The following is a 21,352-nucleotide window of genomic DNA, read 5'->3' as shown; positions in this document are numbered from 1 at the left end:
TTTAGGGAAAATGCCCCCTAATTTTTTAAAGGTGAATTAGGACACCTGGTATTAACTAGATAAATGTTTTAAAATAGGCCCATTTTTAAAGGGTCTATTTAACTTAAGGATTCTGGTAAGGGTTTTAAAATATCCCAGGGGAAGTTTAATTATCGAAGTAATTACTTAACCACAAACTTAGGTGAATTGAAATCAAAATAAATATTTGTCTTAAAATATCAAATAGGCGAATAATTAATTTAGAAAAGAAAAAAAAACCTTTTAACCTCAAAATAAATTAAGAAGTGACTTATAATTAAACATGGTCATTTTTTTAAAGAAAGTCACGTGACCAGTTTTTGTTTTAAAACTTATTTAAAAATAAACAGCAAGTAAGTATTCTAAAAAATGTTTGTCAATTAATAAACCCCGAGCTTTCAACTTGACCAAGGGTCAATTACTTTCACATGAAAGAAATGAAGTTGATTTTAAAGAGATGATTTCAAGTCTCATTCGGATTGCTCCTAAATTAAATTAAACTCCTTGGGGGGGGAAAAAAAAAAAAAAGAATTTTAAAAAGAGAACAAAATCTTGTGTGTGTTTCCTTTACAAAAATCATTCCTAACCCTCGTTTAATTCATAAAAATTTGATATCATAATATAAAGATGAATTTTGTAAACGCCTTATGACTCAAACCAAATTTAAAAAAAAAAACTGCTAAGTTCCCAAATCAAAATGTAACCCTATTCTTGCTAGAAAAAAATTTCAGTTCTGAATAGCCAAAGAATGTCCTCAAAATAGCTTAATTAGAGTAAAAATAAGTACTGAAGGATTTTGAAAAGGACGTCACTTCTTGCACTAGTATGCTAATAGAGCAAATGTTTAACCTTCCCCCGACTTTAAATTAGCAAAACGACTAAGTGATCCCGAACAACGTTAACTAATGACGACACCCAGAGTGTACCAAGTAACTTCTAACACAATTGTCAACTTCTAAAAAAACGAACAAAGTAAGGCAATTAGTGAAGGCAAAGCGAGTGGATAAATAAATGCGACGGCTATCTTGGTTTCCAGCCGGCTAGAACTCAGTGCGTAATGCCTTAAGATGATGAAACGAGAGTGAACTCCGAGCGGCATCGGCGTCGTTGAGTCTTAAAGTGAAACTCTTCGGCTCCGGTAGTCATGCAAGAGATAAAAAAAGAAAATGGGATTAGAAGGATAATCAACATACGAAGATGAAACATATAGAACAAAGATATAATTTTCTGGTTTTGCAAGGAAACAAGAAACACTAAAACATTTCATATAGCCAGAATATCAAGTATATATATTTTAGAGATCAATAGACGATAAACACTAGTTACCAATAATTTCATTGACGTATTAAATGCCTTCCTTGACTTACAAAAAGAAAGGATATAAAACACAATATATTTTCATGTTCCTTCAAGGTCCTAAAAAAGTATTCTAAAACAACTTTTAATTTAAAAAAAAAAAAAAAAACACTTAACATGCATGAGAAAGAACTGATTCTAGAAAATAAAAGCAGATTACTACAAAAAAGGGTTATTGACTTGAAAAAAAAAGGGAAAATCTAGAGGAAACCAAAGCTATTATTTTGAAATGAATTGAAATCTGAGTACAAGTTAACAATTGCCTTTTTTTTTCTTTTTTTTTTTTTTTGAACTGATTCTGTATCACCACGCTAGGAAATGCAGTTCTCTACTCCTAGTTTAAACATTTAAAGAATTAGAGAGACTAACATTTCTTATTCAGACTGGACTGAAACCAAAGCTAAGCCACATAAATTTGAAAATAGGAAGAACTCCACAGAACATTAAACCAAAAGGAAAATTATTAAACTAATGATCGAACCTATCCATTGCTTGGAATGAATTTGAAACACAAGTTGAATTTAAGATGGGAGGGGACGGTGCTAAAATTAACCATACAGTGAGCTCTATCAACATGCTTTCCCACATCTTAACTTTGGTCCTACTGATCCATGACCTCTGTTATTCCAAAGTGCAGATCATGGTTTCTAAGATCAAATAATTAAGCAACACTAGTAACTGCAGAAACAACCATGACAACAGCTTTGCTAACTACAATTGAATCTAAACAAACAGGAATCTCAATGTTAAACATGCTAAAGCAAGTATAGAAAAGTAGAATTGAAGAAATGGAAAGAAGAGGAAAATTTCTAAACTAGTAACCTGGTCCACTCATAATGAAACACAAAGTGAGCTGTAGATATCTAACGACACAAGCTGAAAAGTGAGGGAAGAGATTTGAAGATGTGATTCAAATAAAGCTTAGCCTATAACAGATTTATTGAAACTAAACAAAGAGTTAAAGCCTATTTAAAGCTGATCAACATTAACAAGTTGGCGACACGATAAAGATGTTATTGATAGTGACAATCAAATTAATAATAGTGGCAAGCTAATGACGACAACCAACTAATCACATAAATTAATTAATTACTTCCAACTAAACCAGCAAACAACCAGACAATTAATAAACATTTCCTAAGCCTAAAACAGCGAACAGGAAATGAAAGGAGAGATGAGTGTTATCCTTTCCCCGAGCAGCATAAAAAGAACCCATGTGTTTAAATGCAAACTCATATTTTTTGAAAGGAATTTGAACAGATACACAACCCAACCATTTTGACACAAAATATTTTCTTTCAGAACACATCAACTTACTCTAACAAAATTGCAAGTAATGAATACAGGTTTATACTAATTTCTTATATCTAGTTAGCATGGTACACAGCCACAGCTTACTCAGATTTTATTCTTAAACACTTCCATATAACTGAGGGCCAAACATAGATGACCTATTGACACGATAGTATTGATAACTTCCTATATGCAAATCGCTTTATATCTAGAATCATTTTACTCTATACAAGTAGTTCTGGGCTAGAAGGTCATCTTCTTATGAAAATTCTAATGAGGCAAGACAATCAACATAATATTCATGACATTCTTAATATACCACAATAATATTTCACCATTCGACTTTTAAACAGATCAAACACTCAGACAAAAGAGATGAAACTAAAGAAGAGGATGTTAAAGTTATTACTTGACCAAGAACAAAGAGAAAATGGTGGAGACGTTATTGAATACTTAACTTCCTAACCCACTTAAGGCATTGAAGAATTATGAATAGTTCATAACTAAACTGAATCCTGAAACATACAAATACTTAAATGTGCACAAGAACACATTCTTACGCCTCAAACAACTTATAAACAAACCAGTAGTTTCATGCTTTATTCCTATACTAGGAAAAGCTTAAAGAAAGACTATATTACTATAACTAAGGCATACACAAACAATCCGAACTAGCTAATCTGACTATAGAATTTAAATACACAGAACTAAAAAATGGAAATAAAAAGCTAAGATGAGAAAGGAGAATTACGAACCTTTTTCGGGTGCAGTGAACTAGAGCTTTTAGGTCCCGGCTCCACACTCGAAACACGACAAACCCGAATCCGCTCGAATTAACCAAGGTTTCAAACCGAAAATAGAATAGTATGTTGGCTGTTCTTTTTTTTTTTTTTTTTTTTTTTTTAGAGTGAGGCTGGCTATTAACCCCCGAAAGAAAAAACCTCCCTTTAAATGAATGCTACCCCTCCTATTTATAACCATGAACTAAGGTTTTCAAGGTCAAAATTTTGGGCGGGATTTCGAATCTGATTTCAAACTCATGGTCAAAGAAAACCCTTTGAACTCGAACGTTGGGCTTTGGAGGTATGTGACCTTCACGTGATTTGGTCAGATTGTTGCCCGAAATGGTGCAAGATTGGTAAAATACGGGGAGATTTGGTCTTCATCTATCCCAAAACTAACAAGATTTCATAAAGCTCCTTTAGGTCTCGGTTGTACCATATTGCACGAACTAGGAAAGAAGAAAGAGACGTCCCTGAAAAAGCATTCTCTTGCACGAAATTGGCTAAACAAATTTTGCTTTTTAGGATTGGAGAATATGGCGTTTGCCCGTAAATGGAAGAGGTGTAGATAATGGCTGCTGATTCTTTGGATAAGGGATCAGGTTTTAGGAAATTAGAGAGGCTAATGTGAGTTCTGTTGGGCTGGTCTTTACACGAGTTGGGCCCTAAAAAAATGGGCTGCTCTTTTTCTAATTTCGTGGGCTTCAAATAAGGATTTAACATCCTTTGATAAATTACATATCAACAAGTGCTTAAGTGAATAAATTATGCAATGCAAAGTATAATTACTAGTAGTTATATGGCAGTGAAAACTATACGATATCATAATAGTTGCGCGATAATATTTATAAGGTTTAAAAGTAAGTAAATGCTATTGTCTAATTGTATAAAATAAATGTGATGCGTTTTACATAAGACGGTAAAAAAAATGTTAAAAGCGCCTATCGCGATTATAATATTAGGTCTTTCACGAGTATGATGAAAAAATAATAGCAATAATAATAATAATAATAACAATAATAATGATATTAAGACGGCGATTATAATAATATAAATAATTATAATATTAAGTGCTTGCAGCATAATAATAATAATAATAATAATAATAATAATATTAATAATAATAAAAATAATAATAATAATAATGATGATAATAATATTAATAATAATAATAATAATAATAACGGTAATAGGTGATGACTATAGTTGGACAATGGAAAACGACAATATTAATAGAAGGCTAATAATTGCAATAAAATATAAACGAATGTTCTTAAGTCGTCAAGCTATTAGAAGCGCAAATAAATATTTTTTGAAGAAAGGCGGGACAAAATTGGGTGTCAACACATCCAAGTCAAGACAAGGGAACCGTGAATTTGTAAATGAAATAGGCATGATGTCAGGTTTACATCACCCAAATCTCGTCCGACTCTACGGATGTTGTGTTGAACGAAACCAACTTTTACTAGTTTATGAGTACATGGAGAACAATAGCCTATCTCATGCTTTGTTTGGTGAGTGCTATTTTCATGGATTACTTAGGTACAAGTGAAAAAGCACACTGGGCAAAAAAAAAAAGTTTGGTGATCCCATTCTCCACCAATAATGTTCTCAAGTTTGTATCTTCATCTATGTGCATATATACGTACATATATATGTGTCTGTGAATTCCTGTGAGTATGGGCCTAGTTTCAATTTCACAGTAAATTGCACGTCCCGATGATTTGTCGACCAAAATTTGGGCCAACTAGGCAAAAGATCCGTGTTGGCATAGCTAAAGGCTTGGCTTATCTACATGAAGAATCACCTCTGAAGATGATTCATAGAGACATGAAAGGAACAATGTACTCCTTGACAAAGACCTAAATCCAAAGATCTCGGACTTTGGTCAGCGCCAAACTTCACGATGAGGAGAAAACACACGTCACCACGAGGGTTGCTGGGACTATGTGAGTTTCTAAACTACTCTAATTGATTAATCAAATTTTAATTGTTCTAAATATTCCCTTTTGAATGCCATCCTTCCATTTTAGGTCGTATCAGTTACTTCACTTTTTCCTGAATGTAATCTTTACTCCTTGTTATATAATTCCAAAAGGTTATGGCTAGCACTTTACGGATCCCAAGAGTTCAATAGATTAAAAAGGTTATTTATCATTTACATTTTTCTTCAATGCCACTCGTCTTTTGAAAATCCATGTTCAAACTTATTATTATTAAAATGATCGAACTGTTTCAAAGACCCATCATATTATAACTATGATAAGCTAGTAGATGTCAATCATTATTCTCTTCAAAATCATGTAAGTCGAACTACGACAGTCAATTTTACAATGGAAGGAGTAACAAAAACTTCTGCTGTCCATTTTTACCTAGTGTTGAGGTAAATAGTATTAGTTTAAGCCTTTTAGGAAACTCCTGTTCAGTCAAGTTTGCATGAGTATAACTTGTTACTTTGTTTTGCGGAGGTTATATGGCCCTGAATATGCACTTTGGGGTTATTTAACACATAAAGCAGACTTATACGAGTTTTTGGGGTGGTTGTATTAGAACTAGTTCTTTGGGAAGAACAACATGAAATATAATCTGATGAGAATTATGTCTGTCTTCTTGATTGGGTAAGAAATCAGCATCTCTTGATATCAGTTCCATGAATAGTGAACATTTAAAGCACGTCTTCGTTTGCTTGATGAGAACTTCATTTTATTATAAACGAATGCGTTTTGTTGATCAAGTAGACTTGGTAGTATTTCAAAAAAAAAAAAAAACATAGACCAAAAAGTATCTTTCGCAAGTTTTCCATTTCAATCATTGTGTTTCTTTCAGGCCCTGGTTTTACAAAGAAAAGGAAAGTTTTTGGAGCTAGTGGACCCAAGGTTAGGTTCCAATTACAACAAGAAGGAGGCACTGAGGATGATTAAAGTGGCCTTACTATGTACTAATCCATCTCCAGCACTAAGGCCAAACATGTCTGCAGTAGTGAACATGCTTGAAGGTCATTTGGATGCTAACGAGTCTATCTTAGATTCAACCGTCCACGATGATGAATTTAAGTTTCAGGGACTAAGAGACAAATATGATGAGACGCAAGTTAATTCTAGTGAAAACCGATCACTCTTTCGTTCAACTGACACAAGGGATACTGATCGATCTTCTTCTATCTTCCCTTCTACATCTACCTCTAAATAAGTTCTTTTTGCTCGATGTTGTATTATAAAAGAGGAAAAACGATGAAGGAGGAAATGTTGATCCTACCACAAAATATATTTTAATTATTGCTTTCAACACTAAGTTAATATTTGTTCATAGCCTGTTCTATGCTTCTGTCATTTTTTCGTTTAATTGACACCCTAATTTTGATGCTTTTGAATAATCAGAAAGAAGACATAGTAATGTTTTGGACGGAGTTTACGGTACAATTTCTGCCACAGCTATCTCTACAAAGTGAGCTTTGTAGAAAGTGTTGTCATGTATGAAACAATTCTCCTTTTAATCTTCTCTCTTCAAAGACAGAATTTGTACTGGTTTTTTTTTCTTTAATTGGAAAAAGAAAAAAAGGAGGAGGATTTTTGGTGCGATATGAACTCCTTAAAGTTGAAAACTTGCAATATAATCACTACACTGCAAACTAAATCTTTGTGTTGTTAGGAGTATTTGTTTAGTTTTTGATCAATTCATAGTTTTTTTTTCTTAAACCTTTTCTGAGGATTACTAAATAAGTATAATAACAGTATAACCATCCGACAAAGAATAAGTTACTTGCAAGTAATGTATATATGCTGCATGTGAGTTAACATGTTGAGAGTTATGATTAAGAATTACTTGCATGCAGCATATATACATCTAAGATTAAATACATTAACCTTTTTTTTCTTAATCCTTTCTTCCATGCAGCATGTATACTTTTAAGATCTGTAGAACCCTTGCTATTTCTCTTTCTTGGATTTTGGATATCTTATATGGGGCAACTTTCGATAGTGTTTATGTATTCAAATTCTTAACCAAGAAAGAGTGGTGAGTTAGAAGACTATGACATAATGGCGTTAGAGATTGCTGCTGCGAAGAACACTATGAAATATGAGAAATTTGTCTGCCTTCTAGATTGGGTAAGGGATCACAATTCCCCATATTAATTCAATCTAGAGGTAGCAAAATCAAACCATATCTTCGGAGTTTAAATGGTTGGGTTATGACATGTAGCATGTATGTTGATTTGAACCAAAAGGTTGAACATAAAATAACCCGTCAAACTATTGGGTCAAAACGGGTCAGACTAGTTTAATTCAACGGGTCAAAATGCAACGCAAAATACATATCTCTTGCATTTCGTTTAAGTCCATTCTGGTGTTTGTATTCAGGCCCTTGATCTACAAAGGCAAGGAAAATTGATGGAACTAGCAGATGAAACACTAGGTTCAGATTGAAAAATATCAGATATATATTTGTGTGCAGCTATATTAAATATGAGGTGAATTGTATTGTACATCCATTGCCAACTATATGCATTTATGATTTAAGGTAAGTCAGATTAGGGGCGGATCCATCCTTTAGGGTGGGGGTGGCATGACACCCCCTAAATTGATAAATTTTTTATATACCTATATTACAATTTGCTTAACCTAGATTAAATATTTGATCCTGCCACCTCTAGTCGCAAATTAGACAAAGGTGTCATGACTGGTAAACATAAGTTTGAATCTATCTTGAACATTTTTCGACTCCTGTTTTTTTTTGCTTTTTAGTTCCTTTGTACCAGTCATTTCCCTTTTCGGCTCTCTCAATTTTCTATTTATCTTTTTATTATTTATATTTTCTTTCCTCTATTCTATTATTTTATCTGTGATCTCTAGCGAGAACACACAAAATAGAGACTTCAAAATTCCTTAAATTAAGCATTTCTATTAATCTCAAATCTGTGAGTCTCAATAAGAATTTTGGATTGAGATCAAAATTCAACTTTTCTATAATTTCTGTTGTTGGTTACTCCCTTCGTCCATGTTTACTTGTCTATATTTGACTTGGGACACTCTTAATAAGCAATAAACAAAATGAGAAATGAATTGGAGTACTTAATAATAAGGGTAAAATAGGTATAAAATGGTAAATCATGTCTTGTATTTTCAAACTACAACTTACAAGTAAAAATGAACATCTATTTTAGTATAGTGGATAAATAAAAATGGACGGAGGGAGTGTATTATAAAAATTCGTGCTTTTCTATAATTGTTAAATTCAATTTAAATCAATTTACTACTTAAATTGTGATGAAAATTTCGTAAGCATTGCTTAGAAAAAACATGAAATTTATGATTTATTTTTGAGAACTTATAGTTTGTCTAATTCTACATTTACTTATGGGATGTAATTTACCTGTTGAAGAGTTTTTCTATAATTTTTCTTATTTTGATTGGTGTAATTCCCTTATTAAAGATGTTATTTTACTTGTGCAAGTTTATTTTTTAATATACATAAAAGATGTAAGTTCCTTGGTGAAAATGTTGATTTTACTTCTGTTGTTAATGGGTGTGATTCATTGTTTAAGATGCTAATTATGTTCGTTTCTTGATTTTAGAGATATAATTTTCATATTTACAAATAAAAAACGGCCTATTAAGTTGACTCGAAAACTCAGAAGAGATGGACTTGACCCAAATACACGTTCCTAATTTTGACAAGCTGTAATATACATGGGAAGATTCCTGATTTTGTAGCTGATATGATCAAATTACAGTTTTTGTAATTCCACTACTTTCCATATATTCTTGAGTTTATTTTAATTTTTTTTTTTACCTAATGATCTCTTTTTATCCTTTTCCTGTCATACAAGCTGTGGCCAATCCACTTAAATCAAGTATTTGTGCAAGTCTGACTGAAGGCCTTCTCGTATTCTTCTTTTGCTTCTGCAAGCCTCTTCTCTTTCAATATAGAAGAGAGCAGAGTGTTGTTGAATCTTGACGAATGCAGACAACACATCTCCCTTTCTTCTGTGAGAACCAATGCTCATTTACTTTCTTGAAATAAAATGATCTTGAAAAGAGCAAGACGGTAAATTAAGTAAAGATGGTATGTTTCTATACATACCTGTTGTAGAAGCTATCCATTTTCTATCCTTTATTTTACCTTATTTAAGCTTTTAACAATTGTCCTATAGTTTGTTCAACCATATGGATTGATCATTGTTTTGGGTTTCGCTCTGTTTATTGTTCACTGGCAGAGATCTGAGTTTCAACAAGCTTGAAGGAGGGATTGCAAATCTCAAAAGCCTGACTAAGTTGGAGGGCACGTAAGTCAGAACTACATGGAGTTGCCTATAAGTATATGTGGAAATGTTTCTCTGCATCTCTGTTTCATTATATTAGTCTCAATATGTGAGTGTTGATGGTCCATCCATCAGTCTTCGGTATTCTCCAAATGCCAAAACCCTTTTCTTTCATTTGAAAAAAGCAGAAATAAGCCTCAAATCACAAAACTATCCTAGATGTCAATGATGCCAAGAGCTCAAATTCAAATACCTTTGCATGATATTTCCTATTTCTTGCCTCAAAGTTTTTATATTTTGATATTAGATGGTTTGTTATCTCAGTAATATTCTTTCCATGAACTGCATTTAAAACAACAACAACTACTATGCCTCAATCCCAAAGCTCAAAAATGAGTCTTTATTCAATTGGCAACCTCTTTTCATTTTTGTGGATAGCTGATAGTGGGATCATATTCCTGAACATGTATGCAGATATTCCATTTCAAATTTGTGATCTCCTAGTTAAATCTAATAATTGCTACTTATCAGGTATCTGACTGGCAATGCTTTTGTTGGGCCAGTCCCCGAGTGGCTTACGGGTCAAGATACCAAGGAGTAAGTTTAATTCTGTCTTGCCTTTTCATATGCTCTAATCATCATTTTGAACTCAATTTAAAAGGTGGCATTTATAGCTTCAGGGTAGGATAATATAAAAGGGTGATAGATAGATAAGGAAGCATTAATAACAAACAAATGTGGTTGCTCGCATAGAGAATCAGATTAAAAAGTCATTTATAGTTCTCTAGTCCAGAACTTGAGTTCTTGAGTCTTGCTTTTGTAAGTTTTTTCAGGAACAATGGTAGCTTTGTGAAGATGAGTTGAATGGGCAATAAATTACGATATTGAGATTTAACTAGCTGATTTGTCATTAATTTAATGCATTTAAATCTGTCTTTTCTAAGTGAAGGTTCCTCTCATTAGATTGAAAATACTTGATGAACTCTTAACCATGTCGGATACCTTTTGATGCAGCGTGATAGACCTTTCCTACAATAAGTTCGACGAGAGCTCTGAACCATCTACCTGTCGGGACAACCTGTATGATCCTTGTGTTTCTTACACTTTTCACCTGTCTTCTTTTATGTGTATACAGTTCAGATGATCAACTGATCATCTCCATGTCTGGTCTTCTTTTCTTATCAGAAACTTATTCAGAAGCTTTAAGGCCGGGAATTTTGTGTAAGTGTGTTAACTTCAAATAAAATAACAAGGCTATGATGCTCTTGAAAAGGACTTATCCTTTCTAATACCTCTTTCAACTTCTATAGAGATGATGGGAAGTGCTTGTCAACCAAACCATGTTCAGAGGGTGAGTACTCACTGTTTGCAGAGCTCTGAATTCTACTCTCTCCATTTAACTCTTTTGTTTAATATTGTTCCACCGAGTGATAGTTCCCCAGCTTCAAGTTGACAATCAATATACAGAACTAGGAAGACGTAATTTGTTCCTTTTGCAAACTAGTTGTATCAAGGGATAAATTGAAGCGGCAGACAGTTTTATCGACAATGTACATGAAGAACTAAACAGTTTTATTATTGTCTCATATATCTGAAATATTTTCATATCTCCAGTAACTTTTCTCCGGGTTTTGAATGTTGCAGAGAAGTACTCACTGCACATAAATTGTGGTGGAGAAAGAGTAATTATTGGAAACGCTCCTTATGAAGCAGATGGAGACTCAGCAGGTGCTGCAAAATTTGTTCACTGGAAAGGGAACTGGGGAACCAGTAGTACTGGACACTTCTGGAATCGTGACATATCATTGAATAACTATAAAGCAGATAATTTATCTGCTATCGAGGGCGACGAATCTCAACTTTACAGGACAGCTCGTCTCTCCCCTTTATCTTTGACTTACTTTGCACGTTGCTTAGCAAATGGAAGCTACACTTTGACACTTCATTTCGCAGAAATAGTTTACAGAGACAACCGATCCTTCCAAAGTCTTGGAAGACGGGTATTTGATGTATACATCCAGGTGAACCAACACGTCAGAGAATTAGATATAATAAAAAATCCAATTAGCTACATCTGACTTAGTTTAATTGGCTACAGGACGAACTGAAGCTTAAAGATTTTGATATTGAAAGAGTAGCTGGAGGAGTTGATAAAGGTTTGAAAGAAAAGTTTAATGTAACAGTAAAAGATAAGACCGTAGAGGTGCGCTTTCAGTATGCCGGGAAAGGAACTACATCAATCCCAAGTAGAGGAAGCTATGGTCCTTTAGTATCTGCCATCTCTCTGAAAGCTAGTAGTACTCTCTAATCTTCACTTTCATTTCTTGAATGTAGTATCTCTTCTCTTCTTCCATGATATAGCGAGATTAAGGGGGTGTTCGGTATGAAGGAAAAATGTTTTCCTGGAAAATGTGTTCTTGGAAAATAAGTGAATTTCTTCTTATTTTCTCATGTTCGTTTGGGTAGTGGAAAATAAGTGGATTTCTTATTTATTTTCTCATGTTCGTTTGGTTGGTAAAAAATACCCACCCAAGCCCCACCAACTCCACCCCAACCCCGCCTCCCCATAGCACACCAACCACCCCCCCCCCCCCCCCCGCCAATTTTTATTTTTGAAGTTTTTAATTTATTTTTTTCTGAATTTTCTACACACACACATCCCCTCCCCCACCCACCCACCCCTCCACCCAATGTTTTTTTTGAAGTTTTTAATTTTCTTTTCTGGATTTTCTACACCACCCCACCCCCCCCCCCCCAAAAAAAATTAAAAATTTAATTTTTTTTTGGATTTTTACACCACCTAACCCCTCCAAAAAATTTAATTTTTAACCACGCAAACTTTCAATTTTTATAATTTTTTAATAGAGATAAAATTAAATAGCAAGTAGAAAATTCGGGAGGGGGTAGGGTGTGTGTGCGGGAGGTGGGTGTAGGGAATCAAAAAAGAAAACTTTTCAAAACTTAAAAAAAAAAATTAATTTTTTTGGAGGGTGTGATGGGGTGTCGGGGGGGGGGGGTGCGGTGAAAAAACAAAAAAATAAACTTTTAAAACTCTTTTTAAGAAAAAAGAAAAAAAATTTAGGGGGGAAAGGGGTGGTGCATGGGTTACAGGAGTGGTTGGGGGTGCAAAAAACCAAAAAAGAAAAAAAAATTCAAAACTTTTTTTTTTCAAAACGATTTTTTTTTTGGGACGGGGGTGTTGGGTGGCGGGGTGGGGGTGGGGTGGTGGGAGTGGGTGGGTTGGGTGGTGGTAGGGTGGTTGGTGGAATGCACTTGTGGACTTGTTTTTCTTTTTTTTTATTAGAGAAGTCATTTTTGAGAACTTGTTTTACTAAAGAAAATACTTTCCAAAATCTTTTACTAAACGAACATGAGATAATTAGAAAACATTTTCCCTCCGTACCGAACACACCCTGAGTCAGTTTTACAAATGTTAGTCACCCTTTTCATCTTATGTAGAAGTTAAGACCTTTTCAGAATTGGAAACGGGATTACAAGGCTATTCTTGATTAGTTAGCAGAATCTCAAGAAGATATAAATTAGTTGTTTTCTAATTGAATAATCTTTCTCAAAAAGATGTTCTCTCATTGAATAACATGCAAAATATCTATGATTTCTGCCATCCAAATATATGCCAGAGTAGCTAACGTTCTTGAACTTTTTGTTCTGTAATGTAGACTGGGAACCCCCTTCTGCACAGGAGACCTCTTCTAATCAGAAAAAGAGCATTCTAATCGTAGCTGGAGCAGTGATGTCTTCATTAGCTCTCATTCTGATGATTTTCTTTGTTTCTTGGAGGAAAACAGGAAGCAAGAAATTGATGGCCCAAGGTAATACTAGAACTCAACTTTCATCTATGCCTGCTAAATCGAATGTACTTAAAACTTTTGTCTGTTGCAATCTGGGTGGTTCTTGGAGTTGTTGCTAAATCAAGTGATAACTGGAATGGTCTTGCAAATGGAAGTGCATGTGGATCATAGTACCACATGGAATACTAGTTGTAATTATCACCTTCTGGGGAAACCACAACATTTTGTGGAAGAATTCCTGTCACATTAAACATATATGCCATCCAAATGCTTTCACGAGTTAAAGGGCGGGGAACTTCCCATAACTGTTTGGACGCTCTAGTTAAAATTTTCCTTTTTATTTTTATTTTGTGGGAACTTACATTTTAAACTTGGTTCTTTTATTGTTGTGTAGAATTCAGAGGACTAGATCTGCAAACTGGTATATTTACTTTCAGACAAATTGAAGCTACCACAAGTAACTTTGATGCCGCAAAAAAGCTTGGCGAAGGTGGATTTGGATCTGTCTACAACGCGAACATGTATACAAATTCTCAAAATTCTTCCTTCTTACCCTCTCCTGAGGAATTTCTAATGCATACTATTGGAAATCATTTATGAACTTCATGCATTTTTTAAATTTGTTGATGCTCAGGGTACACTAGCAGATGGTACTATAATTGCTGTCAAGCAGCTTTCATCAAAGTCAAGACAAGGGAACCGTGAATTTGTAAATGAAATAGGCATGATATCAGGTTTACGTCACCCAAATCTCGTTCGACTCTATGGATGTTGTGTTGAACAGAACCAATATTTACTAGTTTATGAGTACATGGAGAATAACAGCCTTTGTCATGCTTTGTTTGGTAAGTGCTATTCTTCATGGATTTTTAAGGCACAAGTCGAAAAGGACACTAACGCGAATGAAAAAAAAAATTAAGTTTGACAATTCCATTCTGCCTCAATAATGTAATTGGTAACTGACATAACTCTATAGTTTATAAATTCCTCTGTGTGCATACGTACGTCTCTGTGTATGTTCCTAGTTTCAATTCTACAGTAAATTGCAGGTCCTGAAGAATGTCAACCAAAACTGGACTGACCAACTAGGCAAAAGATCTGTGTTGGCATAGCTAAAGGCTTGGCTTTTCTACATGAAGAATCGCCTCTAAAGATTGTTCATCGAGACATCAAACCAACCAATGTACTCCTTGACAAAGACCTAAATCCAAAGATCTCTGACTTTGGTCTTGCCAAACTTCACGAAGAAGAGAAATCACACATCACCACCAGGGTTGCTGGGACTACGTGAGCTTCTACACTACTCTAATTGATTAATCGACTTTAGTTATTCAAAAATACTCCCATTTGAATGTTATCCTTTCCATTTTAGGTCGTACCAAAGTTACTTTCAGTTTTTTCCTGAATGTTTAGTATATAATTCTGACAGGTTAAAAAGGTTATCTATCATTTCACATTTTCACTTCAGATCCTCTCGTCTTTTTAGAACCATGTTTTGTGCTCCAACTATAATAAACTAGGTAAATGTCACATCATTTCTCTCTTAAAAATCCTTTAAGTCAAATTATAGCAATCGGTTTATAATGGAATGAGTAACAAATATTTCTGCTGTCCATTGCTACCTTACCTAGTGATGAGATAAATGACATTAGTTTAAGCTTTTTATGAAGTTCCTCAACAGGTCTGGCCTGCATGAGTGCAACGTTTTTACTTTGTTTTGCAGAGGTTATATGGCCCCTGAATATGCTCTCTGGGGTTATTTAACACACAAAGCAGATTTGTTCAGTTTTGGGGTGGTTGTGTTAGAACTCGTTGCGGGGAAGAACAACATGAAATATTGTCCTGATGAGAATTACGTCTGTCTTCTTGATTGGGTAAGAAACCCGAATCTCTTGATACCAGTTCAATGAAGAGTGAATTTTGAAGCAGTTGTCGCTTTGCTTGATGAAAACTTCATATTGGTAGAAATCATGGCAATGTATTTGATCAAGCAGACATGGTAGTATTTCAGACAAAGCATGAACTAGTAAGTGTCTTTCTCAATTTTTCTAATACCATCATTGTGCTTATTCTAGGCCCTGGTTCTACAAAGAAAAGGTAAGTTTTTGGAGCTAGTGGATACAAGGTTAGGTTCCGATTTCAATGAGGAGGAGGTGTTGAGGATGATTAAAGTAGCCTTACTGTGTATTAATACATCTCCAGCACTGAGGCCAAACATGTCTGCAGTAGTGAGCATGCTTGAAGGTCGTTTAGACATTGATGAATTTAATATTCAGGGACTAGGAGATGAGATTCAAGCGAGTGAAAACCAATTAATCTTTCAATCAACTGACACAAAGGATACTGATCACACTTCTTCAACCTTCCCTTCTACATCCAGCTCTGTATAAGAGTCTTTCTTTCTGCTCAATGTTGTATTAGAAAAGAGAAAAAATGATGTTTGTCATGAATAGAGAGAAATTTAATTTGAAGTCTATGTTTTAGTGGTATTTTTCATGGTCTTTTCGGTCCTTTAAGTCTGATTAAGTAGCCTTTTGATATTTTCAGTTAAGTCCTACAGTTTGTTACTTAATAGGATAGGTATCTAGGTGAAAGAGGGACAAGTGGCCCTAATGTCAGTTGTTGTTATAGTCCAATTGCTGGATTTGTTATATATTCCAGCTGCATTGTACTGGATTTTATCATATATGAAATCAATAATTCCCTTCTTCAATTCTTCCTTTTCTATCTTTCCCTCTCTCGTCTTCTAATTTTAGACTTTAGTAACAGATCCTTTGCTCTTGTTACAAATGATATTAGAGAAAACTGGACGTCCTACTCCTCGAGCTATGTGCCACAGTCATCAAAACTACAGGGATTGCAAGACAAAAAATGAGGGCAATGTGAAGCCAACTCTATGCTTTTGTGGACGACACTGGCAAGAGGTTTGAATCCTAGGAGTCAAACCAAAATCAGTTCCAAACCTAGCTCGATGAACGCATGAGACAAACAACAAGCTGGATCTTATCCTTTTGAACATGAAATTTGTCGACACCGGTTGTGTCAGCACCAGCTTACCAGCCACGGTCAATGCGACTCTGCAGGCCACCCTGGAAGGAACCCCAATAGTTCAAGCTACTTCAAAGTGTAATGATCCAGATATGGATCTAGCCAAAAACAAATGAAATGTGAAATTAAGAGAATTTTGGGACAATTTTCTGTTTCATATCAACTAAAATGGAACTCGATTACAAGGAAATCAAATGCTTAATAAAATGACACTAAGTAACTGGAGAATCCACCATTGCCATCATAGATCTGTAGAGAAGAAGAAGAAAGAAGTTTAGACTCAGAAAGAGAAGAGAAAGGAGAAGAAGATCGTGAAGAAGAAAAAATGAGGAGACAGAAATGACCTGTCAAATTTGTTTCCTTCTCTCTCCTGTCATTTTCAGTTATAACAACCTCCTCGATGATGTGGCAAAATTGTGGCCCTCCTCATTAATTATTCTTTAATCCTGACCGTACGATGGAAATTTAGTTACTCCCTTCCTGAGCTCACAACAACATTTACTCTACTACTTTGAATTATTAAGTAAGATCATTACAATCCCCACTGCTTGGAAACAATTCTTGACCTCAAGGATTAATTATCAAAATCAGGGAACTTGGCTTTTTGATAAATTGATAATCCCCCCATGTAGCATCCTCAGGAGGCAAGTTAGATCATTGCACCAATACTCTAGTTATTGCAGTATTGTTTCTTTTAATCATCTGTCTTTATAATACGATAATTGATTTTACCAAGAACTGACCATCATCACCAGTGCTGGGAAGCAAGGTCTGAACCACTACTCTGTCACCAACCTTCTTTTTTAGCAAGGAAACATGGAACACAGGATGAACTTTACTTTCTTGAGGCTATTCTAATCGATAAGCAACATTACCAACCCTGGTTAGTACATTATAGGGACCATAATACTTAGAACTGAAATTCAAATTTCTTCTTAGAGCAATGGAAGACTGCCTATATGGTTGTAACTTCAAATAAACCATATCTCCCACTTGGAATTCTCTGTCAGTCCTCCTTCTATCAGCATAATTCTTCATGCGCTCCTGAGCTTTAGTTAAGTTATCCTTCAATATTTGTTGCATTTGTTGTCTTTTCATAATGGTATCCTCAGCTACCGGAACCATAGTTTCAAGTAAAGGGCCTAATGACAGTTGAGGGGGTGAGTATCCATATAGAGCTTCAAAAGGGGTGCACTGCAAACTAGTATGGAAGTTGGTGTTGTACCACCATTCATCAGCATGAAGCCAATGCTTCCAATGATTAGGCCTGCTACCAGTCATGCACCTAAGATAGTTTTCCAAACACTTGTTCAACCTCTCAGTTTGACCGTCACTCTGAGGGTGATATGCAGTGCTGTAATGTAGTTGAGTACCTAGTAACTTGAATAAGGCTTGACAAAAATTACTGAGAAATACTCTATCTTTGTCTGTAACAATGGACTCAGGTGTACCATGTAAGCTATGCACCCTTTTCCAAAATAGATCAGCAACAGTGGAAGCAATATAAGGATGAGCAAGAGCTATGAAGTGAGCATACTTGGTCATTCTATCCACCACTACTAAGATCACATCTTTGCTTCTTGACTTGGGTTGTCCTTCAATGAAGTCCATGCTAATATGACTCCAAGCTTGATTAGGAATAGGAGGTGGTTGTAATAAGCCTGCATATGCCACATTTTCTTCTTTACTTCTGAGGCAAATGTCATAACTAGAGACTAATGCAATTGTTGACACCCAATTTTGTCTCACTTTTCCTCTAATTACTTTCTTTACGCTTTCTAGTCATTAATAATCCATTTTTATCTATTATTATAATGATTTCTATTTTTTGCCATACTACTATCTTGGTAATATCATTATTATTAATATTAGTATTCTTATCGTAGTTACATTAAGTATAACTCTTACTATATTTCGTTATCATTTTTAGTATTGTTAGTACTATAACTAGGGGTGTACAAAGTAAACCGACAAACCGCATCAAACTGATAAACCGAGAAAAAAACCTGACTAGCGATTTGGTTTGACTTGGTTTGGTGTTTGAAAAAAAAAACCGACCATAATTATTTTGGTTTGGTTTGGTTTTAGCTAAAAAAAGTCAAACCGAACCAAACTAACCCGACATTACATTTATTCAATTTTTAAAATATTTTATACATAAATATATTTATCTGTAATGTAATTTATAAATATTTCTTAAATTTTTTTGTAGTTTTTTGTCTATTATCATATTATTCCAAGCTTGAACTTAGATTTTGAATGTCAATAAGTTTTATATCTCATGGATGTTAGTAACTCAAAGAAAGTCCTAACCAAAACCAACTCAACACTATACTAACACAAGAAATTCAATTCTACGACTAAGAATGACAATAATGTTGGATATTTATTCTTTAGTTTTGCAAAATTGTTCTAGATAGTGAAAACACATAACTTAATAGGGTAATATCCAATCACCTTCTCTCTTACTCAACATCAGTGAATGATACCATATTTCAGCTATACCATTCAAATAAAGGGCAATAACTTCTACTTTAGAATTTTCCTAAGTTTTATAGAGATTAAAATACCTTTCACACTTCCTAATCCACACCTTGGGCTCTTGACCCTTGAAACTAGGCCATTCCCACTTAGGAGGAGGAGTTTGAATTGCAGTTTGAGGTCTAACTACCCTTACTTCCTGAACTAGATAGGGTAATATCCAATCACCTTGAGCTGTGTGGTCTTTCCAAAGTGGTTATATCGTTCTAATATCAATTCCAATGTTCCTTGAATTCCCCTCTATGTTTGTTGAATGGATTGTTGACCTACACTCAACTCAAATAGAACCTCCTCATATTGAGTCAACTAGCATCCAAAGTTTGTAAACGCGTACCTTCCACCATTTCCAACCCACAAGCTGTAGAATAGACCTCTCTGATACCAATTGTAATGATCTAGATATGGATCTAAACCAAAAACAAGTGAAATGAGAAATTAAGAGAATTTTGGGAAAATTTTCTTTTTTAGATCAACTAAAATGGAACTCAATTTCAAGAAAATCAAATGCTTAATAAAATGAAACTAAGTAACTGGAGAATCCACCATTGTTATCATAGATATGTGGAGAAGAAGAAAGAAGTTTAGATTTAGAAAGAGAAGAGAATGGAGAAGAAGATCGTGAAGAAGAAGAAATGAGGAGAGAGAAATGACCTATCAAATTCATTGCCTTCTCCCTCATGTCATTTTCAGTTATAACAACCTCCTCGATGACGTGGCAAAATCGTGACCCTCCAAACTCATTAATTAGTTTTTAATCCTGATTGTGCGATGGAAATTTAGTTACTCCCTTCCTTAGCCGAGATTCAGCTTCGAACCCTCACAACAACATTTACTCGACTACTTTGAATTATTAAGTAAGATCCTTACGGAAAGCCAGCCAAATGTCAGGCAATAAATCCATTTTTACTTGACAAACTCTATCTACACCCTCTACATAGCCTTGTTGGTTGAGGATTTACATTTTCTCCAGCACCACGATTTTCCAGCCCACCTCTTTTCAGAATCCAACCTATTCCTCTAGTCCTCTATTATTACCAACTCCTCGTACTTAAACTGTCCATTTTCTCAACCTAAGACCTTAAAGCCTAAAATTAATTTCCCTTATTTGCATAGTAATAACCCTAGGAGTTGGCTTAGGAAGTATGAGAAGTTCTTTGAGCTCTATAACATACTAGAATAAGAAAAGATATGCCTCAGTTCATGTATGTGATAGGGTGGTGTTTGGTTTGACAGTTATTTGGTCAATCAAATGTGGAATCACTTAGCATAAGTTCTGTTTGAGGTTGTAGAAGGTTTGGCAACATTAGACCTCAAGACATTGTGGATGAACTTAACAAACTTAAGCAAGTAGGTACTGTAGATCAGGATCGAGAGAAGTTTGAAGAGCTCACTATTATATGACCATACTTAACCCTTTGCTAATGAAACTCACTGTGTATCTAGCTTTAGTGGATTGATGCCTCGATTTTAAAATCCTTGGTCAAATTAGCAAAACCCACAACCATATAATATGTTTATGAAGTTGCTAAACTCTATGAAGGATATTTAGGGCATTAGTGTCTTTTGTTCCTACCAGATCTGTCCCAAATAACACATATATCAGACCCTCAAACAATCATTATCTCATAAACCAATCAAAACCCTAGACCATCAATTTTTCCAGCTTCTAACCAACCCTTGAGACTCACTTATCCAAGCCCAAAACTAAGACCAACCACCAGAGCTCCCATCAAACCAAACACTCAACCCAAATCTTTTGAAGCTTTGATGGGTATAAAACTGCTTTCAGAACCCATCATGTGTTATTGCAGTTTAGAGTCACGTCTATATATATAGTGTTTTTTGATGATATGCTGGTATAGTAAGGTACGAGGGAACATTTGAAACATCTAGAAGTTGTTCTTCAACTGTTAAAATAGAACAAATTATTTGCTAAGAGAAACAAATGTGAGTTTGGGCAATCACTAAAGTATATGTTACAAGAAAAAAACGATAAAAACACAAGAATTAAAGTGGTTTGGGGTCGAGGATCCTAGTCCAGGCTCGGGCCTTTTTTTAATATCAGGGGGAAAGTAAGTTACAAAATGGAAATTTTTAGGTTCATGTTCGTCCCCTTTTTAAAACCCCCCTCTTGCCGAGTTTAAATTTATTTGAGTTAGGGAAACACCGAAGGTTTGAACGTTTTGCAAAAGGGAAACCTTTCCGCGATAACTCCTTTAAACGGTTTAATTTGGGAAATTACCCCA

General features: G+C 34.7%; 1 protein-coding gene and 1 long non-coding RNA gene across 2 annotated transcripts in view; both read left to right on the top strand.

Annotated features, from left to right (window-relative positions):
- Positions 1-21,352, top strand: part of LOC132047707 (uncharacterized) — an 81,710-nt gene that overhangs the window by 24,971 nt on the left and 35,387 nt on the right. The gene's annotated exons all lie outside the window — the stretch shown is intronic.
- LOC132043540 (uncharacterized) lies at positions 10,720-11,449 on the top strand. Its single transcript, XR_009411832.1, has 3 exons — positions 10,720-10,788; positions 10,894-11,059; positions 11,353-11,449. It is a non-coding gene; the product is annotated as an uncharacterized LOC132043540 (long non-coding RNA).

This window comes from Lycium ferocissimum, chromosome 2 (assembly GCF_029784015.1).
Source record: "Lycium ferocissimum isolate CSIRO_LF1 chromosome 2, AGI_CSIRO_Lferr_CH_V1, whole genome shotgun sequence".
In the NCBI taxonomy this organism is placed as follows: Eukaryota; Viridiplantae; Streptophyta; class Magnoliopsida; order Solanales; family Solanaceae; genus Lycium; species Lycium ferocissimum.
The sequence above is the reverse complement of the archived record's forward strand: the minus strand, read 5'-3'. Positions and strand labels throughout refer to the sequence as shown.